General features: G+C 42.8%; 1 protein-coding gene across 1 annotated transcript in view; it reads right to left on the bottom strand.

The window, feature by feature from the left end:
* MSH2 (mutS homolog 2) overlaps positions 1–13138 on the bottom strand; it is a 530159-nt gene that overhangs the window by 104459 nt on the left and 412562 nt on the right. The gene's annotated exons all lie outside the window — the stretch shown is intronic.

The raw sequence follows: 13138 nt of genomic DNA, 5'->3' as shown, positions 1-13138 counted from the left end.
ATTCTATTTGCTATTCTAAAATGCAGGAAAAGAGGTTAAACGTCATGTAAAATTGCTGGGTTCTTTAGACAAGATCCCCAGGGAGATAAATACGATTCTACAGAAGAAATTAAACAGTAAGACGTCCTCTCCCCTTCCCCTCTCTTTCTCGGTTATCATCCATCCTAAAAGAAAGGATTATAATCAATGAAACTACATGTATAGTAGAGGTCCAGTCCAAAACAGGACAGATGATAATCCATTCCTGTTCACTGACATTTAGAATGTAATCGAATGGGTTGTAAAATGCAGAACTAAAGGACGTCTGAAGGCTTTATAAAACATAAAAATGCACCACTCAGAAAGAAAAGGCCAGAGAACACAGAGGAATAAGCAAAATCATTCCATACAGATGCTTCCTCAGAGGAGTGATCTATATTTCGGTTTGAATAAGTAATGGACTTACATGGGGTAGTAGGGCACCTGTGTGTCGTTTAGGTATATAAAACAATGTTCTTACGTTTCTACATTTGACATGGAAGAAGCAGACTTAATGGAATTTACTAACAAAAATAGCCTTTATGATGGCAGAAAATCTGCCAGTTTAGCAGAATTACAGTCCTTAAATTTAGGATCAGGGGAGTTCCTTGGGGTGAAACAGATGGTGACCATCTGAAAGTAAGTGAACATTCTCAAAGCATAACTTAGGTAGTAGTCATAAACCCCTTACAACAGTGGTTTCCCAGCTTCTCTGAACCACTCCATATTTGCCGAGGATGCTTGTGAATTCTAAAAAGGGAAAACAATTTTACTGTTCGAAAAAAAATGTTTAGTTATTTGTACATCTTGTAATTAAATGTAAACAAGCAGACTTTCTGCCAGCGGAATGGATTAACACCAATGTATGATTTTCATGGCTACGAAACTGCATCCTTTGCGAGTCTATAAAAATCAAATCTATTAGAAACGTAAAAGGAAACCTAAGAGTTGCTGATGTACGACGTTTTACAACTATCTTTTGATACAAATATCATTTGGGTTACAACGTAAAAGTGCACTGGGCGGCGGACTAGCTGGCCAAACTCCTGCGTCAGCTATAAAGAGCCACTAATTGACAAAGTTGCCTGCTTTACCTTGCACGACTGTGCTTTATGTCCTCTGAACTGCCTGGAGCACCCATTACCGATCATCAGGAGTGGAACCGTGCGGCGCTTCCCTAGAAGAGGCACTACCCACTGGAGACCGTCGGCAACGCTTCAGTGTGCGACGCATGCGCTGTTGCGCTCACAGTGCAACCAGGCAGCGGCCAGACTCTTGCTGTCTTTTGTGTAGTGGCACTCCGAATTTTATTCACGCAGTGACTACTTAGTGCTTTGTGGTCTAGAAAAGAAAAACTAATTCGCTGTAAACGTTTTGATAATTTGAGAGACCAATAAGACAATGGGCCTATACAACCCTTTCACCCTACAAAATAATGCCCCGTTGCCTCACCTCTGTGATTTTGTAAGTAAGAATTTCCTATTACTTAGTACCTAACCTTTTTGGGATCAATTCATTCTGTCATCCTTTCAACATCAGTATTAGAAACCCTCAGTCAAATTGGCGTCTTTTTGCTGAACATCCCTTCTCCTCGCCTTCCTGTGGACAGCGTCGAGCAACGTGACTTCAGCTCAGTTATTGAAGAGATGGTCATTTCGATTCACCTACATATGACGCCCCACGTAGCAATATTAAAAACTGCCTTTCACACTGACGCACCCAAAATGGACACCATTTATGTATGTGATACCTCTATGTCAGTGATGAATATGCTGTCCCTAATGCAAAACAAGTCAAGAAATGTTGGAAGCCTTCTTTTTAGTTAAAAGTAATCAATCAAAACAGGCAGACATTCTATTCTAGAAGCCATCGAGTGTGCAACAACTAATAATGAAATTAATCCATCTGATCCGAGCTCATTATCTTCCAACAATGAAGGGTCTGCTGAAATGAACACAATTTCGTAATCGAATCTTTATATCTACGTAGAAAAGTGCCCTCTTACTCGGTATGGTTAGCCCCATTTTCTGCCTGTCAGAATATTTGACAGTGTCGACTGGGTTTCTGCTAACTAGGACCACAGTAGCTTTGCTCTCGCCTCTAAATTGTACCTTTTTATTTCCACAATTTTTCTTTCGTCCCCATGTAAGTCCCTTGTAATATAGTACCTAGGTACCCAGGGCATTGGGGTTCCAGGATATCCCTATGGGCTGCAGCAGTTATTATTCCACCCATAGCGAGCCCACGCAAAGGGTTCTGCAGGCCTGCCATTGCAGCTTGCGTGAAACGGGTGCATGCACCAGTTTTCACTACAGATCACTGCAACACGTCACTATAAGTCACCCCTATATTAGGCCCTCTCAGCCCAGAGGGCAGGGTTCAGGTACCTGTGTGTGAGGGCACCCCTGCACTAGCAGAGCTGCCCCCACAAACTCCAGATCCATTTTACTGGACTTTGTGAGTACCGGGACGCCATTTTGTGCGTGAACTGGACATAGGTCACTAACTATGCCCAGCTACATAATAGTAACTCTGAACCTGGGCATGTTTCCTATCCAACATGTCGGAATCATACCCCAATACTGTTGCAATTGGAAGTATGATTTTATGCAGTCTGGGGGCTCCTTAGACGACCCCCACCATTTCTGCCACCAGTCTTACAGGGTTTTCCGGGCAGCCCAGCTGCTGCCACCCCTCAGACAGGTTTCTGCTGCTTGATCTGATCAATTCAGGAAGGAACAACAAAGGATTTTCCAAGGGAGAGGGAGTTAACACCCTCTCTCTTTGGAAACAGGTGTGACTGGCTTGGGAGGGGTAGCCTTCCCAAGCCACTGGTTTGCTTTGAAGGCCACATTTGGTGCCCTCGGTGCATAAACCAGCACACAGCGGTTAAGGGACCCCCAGTCCCTGCTTTGGCATGAAACTTGACAATGGAAAGGGGAGTGACCACTACCTTGTCCATCACCACCCCAGGGGTGGTGCTCAGAGTTCCTCCAGAGGGTCCCTGAGTTCAGCCATCTTGATTCCAAGGTTGGCAGGGAACTCTGGGATCATCTGTGTGGCCTGGCCAGGCCAGGCAAGTGACGTCAGAGTCCCCTCCTGATAGGTGCTTACCTGGTTAGGTGACAAATTTCCCTTTCAGGGTTATTTAGGGTCTCTCTCTTGGGTGGGTCCTCAGAATAGGCTCGCAAGATTCCAGCAGGACTACTCTGCAACATCTGCTTCGACTTCTGGCCTCCGGGACCACGACTGGAACCTCCAGGACCCGACAAGCTACTTCCAATAAGAAAGGACTCTTCAGCAACATTGTTTCCAGGGCTCCTGCCAGCTTTGCAACAGTTCCCTCGCTGTGCATCCTCAGAAGACTGCAACTCTTCAGCCTGCACAAGAAGAAGGAATCTACCTTGGAGTGAAGGAGACACTCCCCTGCAACCACAGGCACCTAAGACAAGTGACAACCGGCTGCGTGGATCCCCTTTCCTGCTGAGCTGCGTGGATCCTGCATCACAGGTGGTAGTCCGGAGTAGTCCTCTTGGTCCTCTCTGCCAGCTGTCCAACTTTGGTTAACGTAAGCCTTTGCCTTCCCACCCAGGACAGCACCCCGTGCACCGTGTCTCTTGTAGCTGCCAAGGCTTGTTTGCATTTCCTCCAAGGGATCTTCAGGCAACGTGTAGCTCCAGCCCCCAGCAGTCCATCCTGCAAAGCACAGTCTCTTGTGTGGTTCTCCTGCGGCGTGGGATTCTCTTTTGTAGTGCTCTGTGGGCTCCTTCAGCGACTCCTGTGTCCCCCCGTCCTGTGGGTGCTGCCTCCGCTCCTGTGGACTCTGCGACACTGAGGGTCCCCTGTGACTCCCCCTTCTGGGTTGAGTCCTCCTGGGCCTTGCTGGTCCCCAGCAGCACCTCTTTCCACCTACCGCAAGTTTGCCTTTGCCAAGGCTTGTTGGTGGAAATTCTGCACTGACGCCCGGCTACAATCTTCCTTTCATCATGGGATCTTCTGCGTCCATTTGGAACTCTTCTCCAGCTCCTGGGCTGCAGTGCTGAACTGTTCTTAAGTACTGTCGACCAACTCCTGCATCCACAGCTGGGTGGGTAGTACCTCCTACGCTTCCTGGACTCCACTGTGACTCTTGTACTTGATCCCCTCTCTCCACAGGTCTTCATTCTTCAGGAATCCACTGCTGCTTTTCATGAAGCCTTCTATGGGTGTCTTCTTTTCCTCCTTTTGGGTGGTTTGGGGAAATCCAGTGTTTTACTCCTGCATTCCTGGTCGCTTGGGGGGTACTGTGTTACGCACGTCTATGGTTTTTTAGTACTCCCAAGCACCCCTCTACACATCTTCCTTCGGTGGGGGTACCTTGTTCCATTTTTTAAGTATATGGTTTGTGCTGCCCAAAAGGTCACTATTGATTATTACTGTTTGCACTGTTTTAGACCCTTTTCTATGTCTATTTCTGATTGTTAGTGTATATATTTAGTGTATTACTTACCTCCTAAGGGTGGGTTACATGTCTGGTATTTTGTGGTGATTTGTGCCAAAAATAAAGTACCTTTATTTTTGTACAACTGAGTGTTTTCTTTCATGTCTGTAAGTGCTGTGCGACTACAGTGGTATTGCATGAACTTTGCATGTCTCCTAGATAAGCCTTGGCTGCTCATCCACAACTACCTCTAGAGATCCTGGCTTCTAGACACTGCCTACACTTCAGTAAGAGGAGATACCGGGACCTGGTATAAGGTGTAAGTACCACAGGTACCCACCACACACCAGGCCAGCTTTCTACAGTCTACAAAGCTGGTTTGACATATGGCAGACGTTGGTCATCTAACCACAAATTCAATATTAGAGCAAGTCTTAAAGCAAATAAGGTTAAATGAAAACATTATTTTTTTAATGTTTACACCTTTGCATCCCCTAGGAATCCATGATAATCATCTTTCTGTTTGCAGTTCTGTGATATTGAGATTAGCAGCAATCCTCAGCCCACGTTTTGTCTGAAGCTCTAAATCCATTCAATATGTCAGCTCCATTAAGGACCTCTGTGTCCTTTATTTCTCTCTACTACCCTGCTGTCCACACATCCTGGATGCCGCCCATTTTTAGTCCTATTTTCATTTCCACACCACTGGCATAAATGTAAAACCAACGAGCGGTCAGTGGTTTTCCTTTCCACTCACTGTTAACTTTGCCATTGGGGTGCTCCTCCCATTGACCGCACCCGATTTTCTTTTATTCACTCCTCATTTAAGACCACTTTTGCTTGGAGTGTCTCCACTGCACACCAGTCAGTGGAGCATCGACTCCCTTTGGAACTGGATTGTATTCATATAGCACTTACTACCCCTGATTTGGTGCTGAATCACTTTTCAGCAAGTAGAAACTACTCCAGAACCCAAAAAGGATTAGTGGTGGATTAGTATAGGGAAATAGGAGTTAATTTGAGTGGTGTCTGTAAAAGAGGGAAGAGTCTAGAAAATGTTATTTGAGAGTTCACAGTAGTAAGATTAGGTTTGGGATGAGTAAAAAGATAGATGGAGGAGTGAAGAGTCTCTAGAAACAGATTAGGGAGCTCATACTGGTAAAGTGAGGTTTGGGATGAGTCATAGGAGGGATCCATGAGGCAAGAATTTAGAAAGGGATGTTTGAGAGATCATAGTAGTAAAACGAGGATTCCGGTGATCCAAGGAGAGAGAGAGGAGGGAAGAGTCTAGAAAGAATTATTTTGGTGTTCATAATAGTAAAATGAGGTTTGGGATGAGTGAAAGTGGAGGCAGAGGATATTTTGAGAAAGATGTAGATTGAGAGAGTAGTGCATTGGATAGAGTAAAACAAAATGTTCTTCTTTAGTAGGAGTTAAGTCAAATATATACATAAGTACAGAGAGAGGGTACACATGTATAAGGAAGAGAATATATATAGAGAATTAAAGAAGTATTTTATAACTTCAGACTTTTAAGCTAATGTGTGTATTTTTATAACTTATATATTATTTTCATTTGATATTTTCCTCAATATTTAACTAATTAAGAACTTATAGAAAAAATTGTTATACTATTTACTTATTGTGATAGATAAATAAAACAGAGACCCATAAGCATCTATTCAAATAACATGAAAACTATGCAGTGAGCTATATACGTGTTAAACGTAGAACAATACATATATATTTAACCACAAGTAATATATACATTTGCTATTAACTTGGGGACAACTCCATTTGGCTCCCAGCATCCTCCTCCTGGAGTTTTGAAGCATTAGCTGAGGCAATTGGGGCTCTTTTGGTTTCCCTATTTCTGCCTTGTAATACATTTTCTAGTATTCTCATTACTTACCCCTTCTTAATCACAGGTATCACTCCCCAAGGACTGCTAAATTTGGCATTATCCTTCGAGGTAGGCAGTGTTTATATATATTTTTGATTCTGGTCATCTACTATGACCTTTTCCGCATGAGGTTTATGACTTCCCCCTTCCTGCTTTTTTCAGTCTTTTGCAAGGGTCATTTTTACTGTAAGTACCTTTCTATATATGCTATTCGCACCTTACACTGGATTTGATGTTTCATTACTATCTCTATTTTTTCTTTATTTCAGCATGATTCTCGGGCTCGGTTATATCTCGAGTCCTGCTGATGCTACCGTTATCTCCTCAGGGATCACAAGGTCGACTGAAATCATGGACCCTTATCTATATTGTTGATTAGCCAAGAACAGGCTGTGCTATTTTAGCTTTAGATACACACATCTGACACTTTTCACATGAGTATATCAATGATGTTAGAGCACAAAGCACGTTTTTTCACTCACACCAAAAAACAACAAAAAAAAACAATGTTCTTGGTTATTGTTTGGAAGAAATAACCATTTAGTTGGTAACACTGTGCATTAGGGGCCACAGCTGTGTATTACAGACTCTCATCAGACATAAAATGGGCAATCACAGGGGTTATCTCTAATACACCCAAAGAGAAAAAAATGCAACAGAAAACCTGCTCTATTATTGCTAGAACAATGACAAAAGGTTTAAATAGGTCTTCCAGGGTTGAATGAAAACAACTAAATTATACCAAGGTGTACATTTTAATTCAGGTAGCGCAAGTGTGAAAGGCCAAATTAAAAGAAACATACTCATGTCACACCCTAGTAAACCATTGAAGGAACTGGTCCAGCCCTTACCTGATTCAATGTTGTATTTCAAGATTCTAAAGAAGCAGAGGAGAAAGCTGAAACTACAATGCGTAAATAACTCCTAAATAACAACTCTGGTGATGTTAAGCTCAGAAGCTGTTTTTGGTGAGCCACCTCTGCAAGGAAATCATTTTAAAGGGGGAAATGCAAAAAGCAAACCTAATGCAATGGGTGAAAGAATATGCGTTACGATCCTAAATGAAGCCTTTGCTATCATTTATTGTGTAGCTACACCTTACAGCCAGGGCACATACAATTAATTGAACCACGCCCTGTCAATGGGTAGACAGAGTGATTGCTCTTAGGAATCAGGGTAGTCTGTCAACTCTGATATATTGCTGTGGGATCTACTTAGGTATGAAACTTTATTAGAGTCTGGTCTTTAACAAAGCTCAATCAATCAATCAATAATGTTTGCTATGAACTAGCCCTAAGGTAAATATGGTTTTACTGTATATATAAGAAAAGCTAACTGTGGTGGTGGTGGTGGGGGGTGTTCTTTCAGAGGATAATTTCAACAAAATTTGCCAATAGTATTAACATTGTCACCTTTAAATGCAAATAGATTTTAGTTTGTCATATGAGGAGGGAAATCCTGGCTGGAGTGCCGAGATCTTGCCTCCTTAGAAACATTTATTTATGTCCTACTAAATTTGGTAGCATTTGAAAAAGGGCTTTCAGATCTTATCTAAGACTTAGCTAGCCTTAAAATTACCTACACAAATTCAATGGTTATACTAAATGGAAATTTTAATGTAAAAATGTCATCAAACTTAATTGGTGAGGAATTTTAATGCTCAGACAGTAGTATTTGGAGCTCCTGAAGCACTAACATAGGCTTTCCCTCCATTGTGGATTGGAAAGCAAAAAGATCCACTGCACTACAGTATGACCTGATTTACGTTAGTGCTCATTTTACCCGATATTGGCTAGGAGCATTTAAATATAAGAAAAGTACAAAAATTGAACTGATTATAAATGTGTCCATGTCGAATATTTAATTTGTATACATTTTGAGATTATTGATTACAAAGTAAGTGATCAGTAGTTTTAAAGGTTGAAAGTAGCAATACAACAACTCATCGGTTATTTGTTGACACTCTTTATCCCTAATGTATGCAAACCTGAATTTCTGAACAAACCATTCTTGCAATATCAAAGACAGAGCTAAGTCAGCATTCTACAGATTCCACAATCCATCCTACTCTGGATTGGCATAGCTCATTGATTATGAAATTGTTGGCTTGTTTATAAAGAAACTCGAAAGGTGGAGCAGTCCATTGTTGTAACCAGACCAACAGTAAAATAGGCTGGTTTCATTCTGTCACAGGGAAAGGAAGTCTGTAAATTGTAGACTTATACATTTTAAGAAGGTAAAGGATGCTCAGAACAATTTTAAAAGAAGCAATGTTAATTGTACTTCAAGAAAAGCCACTGCTATTACAAAGGTGGGGTGAGATGTTTAATACAATTAGTCATGACACTTCTAAATTCTCTGACAATTGGCGAATAAGGATATGAAAAGTCCCCCAGCTTTTTGGAATATGCAGTACCTGAAGTTAAATGGGTTAGTTATATTTGTAAGATTTATAAAAGGAGCCAAACAAATGGGACTGAAAACAGCTCAATATAATAAACACACATTCCTTTTTTACTGGAAATGTTCAATGTTGAATGTTGAATACACTGCAGGGTCATTTGCCTCCATGAAACTATCTTGAGCAGCAGGACCAGACAATTTCCCAGCAAATATATTTAGAGTCAACACCCTGAGGTAAGAGCACCAAGTCATGGAGAGGAGCCATTATTAAAGCCTAGTCATAAAAAAGTGACTGTAGTACAAGTTACTTACCTTTGGTAACGATATATCTGGTTGAGACATATTCTAGTTGCAGATTCCTTACCTTAGAATTTTTCCCCAGGCGCCAGTCTGCACCGGGAGATTTTTTTCTTCCAGCAATACCCTTGCATGTCGGTAGGTGGCGTCGGTTGACTCCGCAGGCGTCGTTGGCTTTGTAGTCGTCGTAATGATGTTGTGAGTAGTACATAGATGCCACCTCAGCGCAGTGACGTCAGTTTTTTTCATGACTTTCCACGCCAAAGCGCAGAGCCGTGAAAAACAGTGAGAATGGTGCGCCAGAGCTAGGGCCCTGAAAGGGGAATCCCTGTCCCTAGAAATCAGTTTGCAAGTGGGGAGGATGGGTGGGCTGGTAAGGAATCTGAAACTAGAATATGTCTCAACCAGATATATCGTTACCGAAGGTAAGTAACATGTACACCTGATAGAGACTTCTAGTTGCAGACTCCTTACCTTAGAATAGATACCCAAGCAATGCCATCCTCGGAGGTGGGCTGCAAACCAAGATCATACTAGAAATTCCTGCAGGACCGAACAACCAAAATAGCCATCCCGACGGACCTGACTGTCAAGGCAGTAATGTTTAGCAACCATGTGCAAGGATGCCCACGTAGCTCCCTGGCAGATATCCAGCACAGGAACCCCACGTGCTAACGCAGTGGAAGCAGCAGTTGCTCTAGTGGAATGAGCGCGCAAGCCCTCAGCGGGTCGCTTCTTGGCCAAAGCGTAACACACCTTAATGCAAAGAAGTAACCATCAAGAGAAGGTCATTTTTGCACTGCCTTCCCTTTCTACGCACCGACATATCCAACAAAGAGTTGATCTTCCACCAGGAAATCTTTAGTACGATTTAGATAGAACGCCAATGCTCTTTTCGGGTCCAGGCAGTGGAGTCTCTCTTCCTCATGAGAAGGATGAGAGGGTGCGTAAAAAGTAGGCAAGGAGATGGACAGGCCTACATGAAAAGGTGTAACGACCTTGGGAAGGAAGGAAGCCTTAGTGCGCAACACCACTTTGTCAGGGTGCACAGACAAGTATGGGGGCTTTGAAGAAAGAGCCTGAAGCTCAATCACTCTGCGAGCAGACGTGATGGCAACAAAAAAAAACAGTCTTGAAAGTAAGGAGCCGTAATGGACAATTGTGCATCGGCTTGAATGGAGTACACATTAAGAAAGTAAGGACACGATTGAGGTCCCACTGAGGAATGATAAATGGAGTGAGAGGAATGAAAATGTCACTTACCCAGTGTACATCTGTTCGTGGCATCAGTCGCAGTAGATTCGCATGTTCTGCAATAGCTCGCCATATAGCTCGCCATCTGGTGTTGGGCCGGAGTGTTACAAGTTGTTTTTCTTCGAAGAAGTCTTTCGAGTCACGGGACCGAGTGACTCCTCCTTTTGTCTCCATTGCGCATGGGCGTCGACTCCATCCTCGATTGTTTTTCCCCGCAGAGGGTGAGGTAGGAGTTGAATTGTAGTAATAGTGCCCATGCAATGGAGTGACTAAGTATGCACTTATTTAAGGTTGAGATGATACATATATAAATAATTGAAGGTAACTTCCAAACTGCTACAGGCTCCCGGGGAGGCGGGTGGGCACATGCGAATCTACTGCGACTGATGCCACGAACAGATGTACACTGGGTAAGTGACATTTTCAGTTCGATGGCATCTGTCGCTGTAGATACGCATGTTCTGCAATAGACTAGTAAGCAGTTATTTCCCCAAAAGCGGTGGATCAGCCTGTAGGAGTGGAAGTAGTCTGAAATAATGTCCTTAATACAGCTTGACCTACTGTGGCTTGTTGTGCGGATAACACGTCTACACAGTAGTGCTTGGTGAATGTGTGAGGCGTAGACCATGTGGCTGCCTTACATATTTCTTGCATTGGGATGTTTCCTAGAAAGGCCATGGTAGCACCTTTCTTTCTGGTTGAGTGTGCCCTTGGTGTAATGGGCAGCTGTCGTTTAGCTTTAAGGTAGCAGATTTGGATGCATTTAACTATCCATCTGGCTATACCTTGTTTTGAAATTGGGTTTCCTGCATGAGGTTTTTGAAATGCAATAAAGAGTTGTTTAGTCTTTCTGATGTTCTTTGTTCTGTCGATGTAATACATTAATGCTCTTTTGACATCTAATGTATGTAGTGCCCTTTCAGCTACGGTATCTGGCTGTGGAAAGAACACCGGAAGTTCCACTGTTTGATTTAGATGGAACGGTGAAATAACCTTTGGCAAAAATTTAGGATTGGTCCTTAGGACGACTTTATTTTTGTGTAGTTGTATAAAAGGTTCCTGTATAGTAAACGCCTGAATCTCGCTTACTCTTCTCAGGGAAGTAATGGCGATGAGAAATGCCACCTTCCAGGTTAGGAACTGTATGTCGCAGGAGTGCATGGGTTCAAAAGGTGGACCCATAAGTCTAGTTAGGACAACATTTAGGTTCCATGAAGGAACAGGTAGTGTTCTTGGTGGTATAATTCTTCTAAGGCCCTCCATGAATGCTTTAATGACTGGTATTTTATATAGGGAAGTTGAATAGGTAGTCTGCAGGTATGCAGATATTGCTGCAAGGTGAATCTTAATGGAAGAGAAAGCTAGGTTAGATTTTTGTAAGTGAAGCAAGTAACCCACTACATGTTCTGGAGTTGTGTGTAATGGTTGTATTTGATTAATATGGCAGTAGCAAACAAACCTCTTCCATTTACTTGCATAGCAGTGCCTGGTGGATGGCCTTCTTGCTTGTTTTATGACTTCCATACATTCTTGGGTAAGTTGTAAGTGCCCGAATTCTAGGATTTCAGGAGCCAGATTGCTAGATTCAGCGATGCTGGATCTGGGTGTCTGATCTTTTGGTTGTGCTGTGTCAACAGATCTGGCCTGTTGGGCAATTTGATGCAGGGTACCACTGATAGGTCTAGCAGCGTTGTGTACCAGGGTTGCCTTGCCCAAGTTGGTGCTATCAATATGAGTTTGAGTTTGCTTTGACTGAGTTTGTTTACCAGGTAAGGAAGGAGAGGGAGAGGAGGAAAAGCGTAAGCAAATATCCCTGACCAGTTCATCCATAGGGCATTGCCTTGGGATTGCTTGTGTGGGTATCTGGATGCGAAGTTTTGGCATTTTGCGTTCTCCCTTGTCGCAAACAAGTCTATCTGAGGTGTTCCCCAGAGTTTGAAATAAGTGTTCAGTATTTGGGGGTGAATTTCCCATTCGTGGACCTGTTGGTGATCTCGAGAGAGATTGTCTGCGAGTTGATTTTGTATCCCTGGTATAAACTGTGCAATTAGGCGAATTTGGTTGTGAATTGCCCAATGCCAAATTTTTTGTGCTAACAGGCTTAACTGCGTGGAGTGCGTCCCTCCCTGCTTGTTTAGATAATACATTGTTGTCATGTTGTCTGTTTTGACGAGAATGTATTTGTGAACTATTATTGGTTGGAAAGCTTTTAGTGCTTGAAAAACTGCAAGAAGTTCTAGGTGATTGATATGCAGTTTTGTTTGATGTACGTTCCATTGTCCTTGTATGCTGTGTTGATCGAGGTGTGCTCCCCACCCTGTCATGGAAGCATCTGTTGTTATTACGTATTGTGGCACTGGGTCTTGGAAAGGCCGCCCCTTGTTTAAATTTATGTTGTTCCACCACAGAAGCGAGAGGTAAGTTTGGCGGTCTATTAACACCAGATCTAGAAGGTGACCCTGTGCTTGAGACCACTGTGATGCTAGGCATTGTTGTAAGGGCCTCATGTGCAGTCTTGCGTTTGGGACAATGGCTATGCATGATGACATCATGCCTAGGAGTTGTAATACCATCTTTGCTTGTATCTTTTGTGTTGGATACATGCGTTGTATGATGGTGTTGAAATTTTGAATTCTTTGTGGACTTGGAGTGGCTACTCCTTTTGATGTGTCTATTATGGCTCCCAGGTATTGTTGTACCTTGCGTGGCCGAATTTTGGATTTTGTGAAATTGACGGTGAACCCTAGTTTGAAGAGGGTTTGTATGATATGATTTGTGTGATTTGAGCACTCTATTAACGAATGGGCCTTGATTAGCCAGTCGTCTAGATATGGGAACACATG

This window comes from Pleurodeles waltl, chromosome 5 (assembly GCF_031143425.1).
Source record: "Pleurodeles waltl isolate 20211129_DDA chromosome 5, aPleWal1.hap1.20221129, whole genome shotgun sequence".
In the NCBI taxonomy this organism is placed as follows: domain Eukaryota; kingdom Metazoa; phylum Chordata; class Amphibia; order Caudata; family Salamandridae; genus Pleurodeles; species Pleurodeles waltl.
Note: the sequence above shows the minus strand (reverse complement) of the source record. Positions and strands in the feature narration are given on the sequence as shown.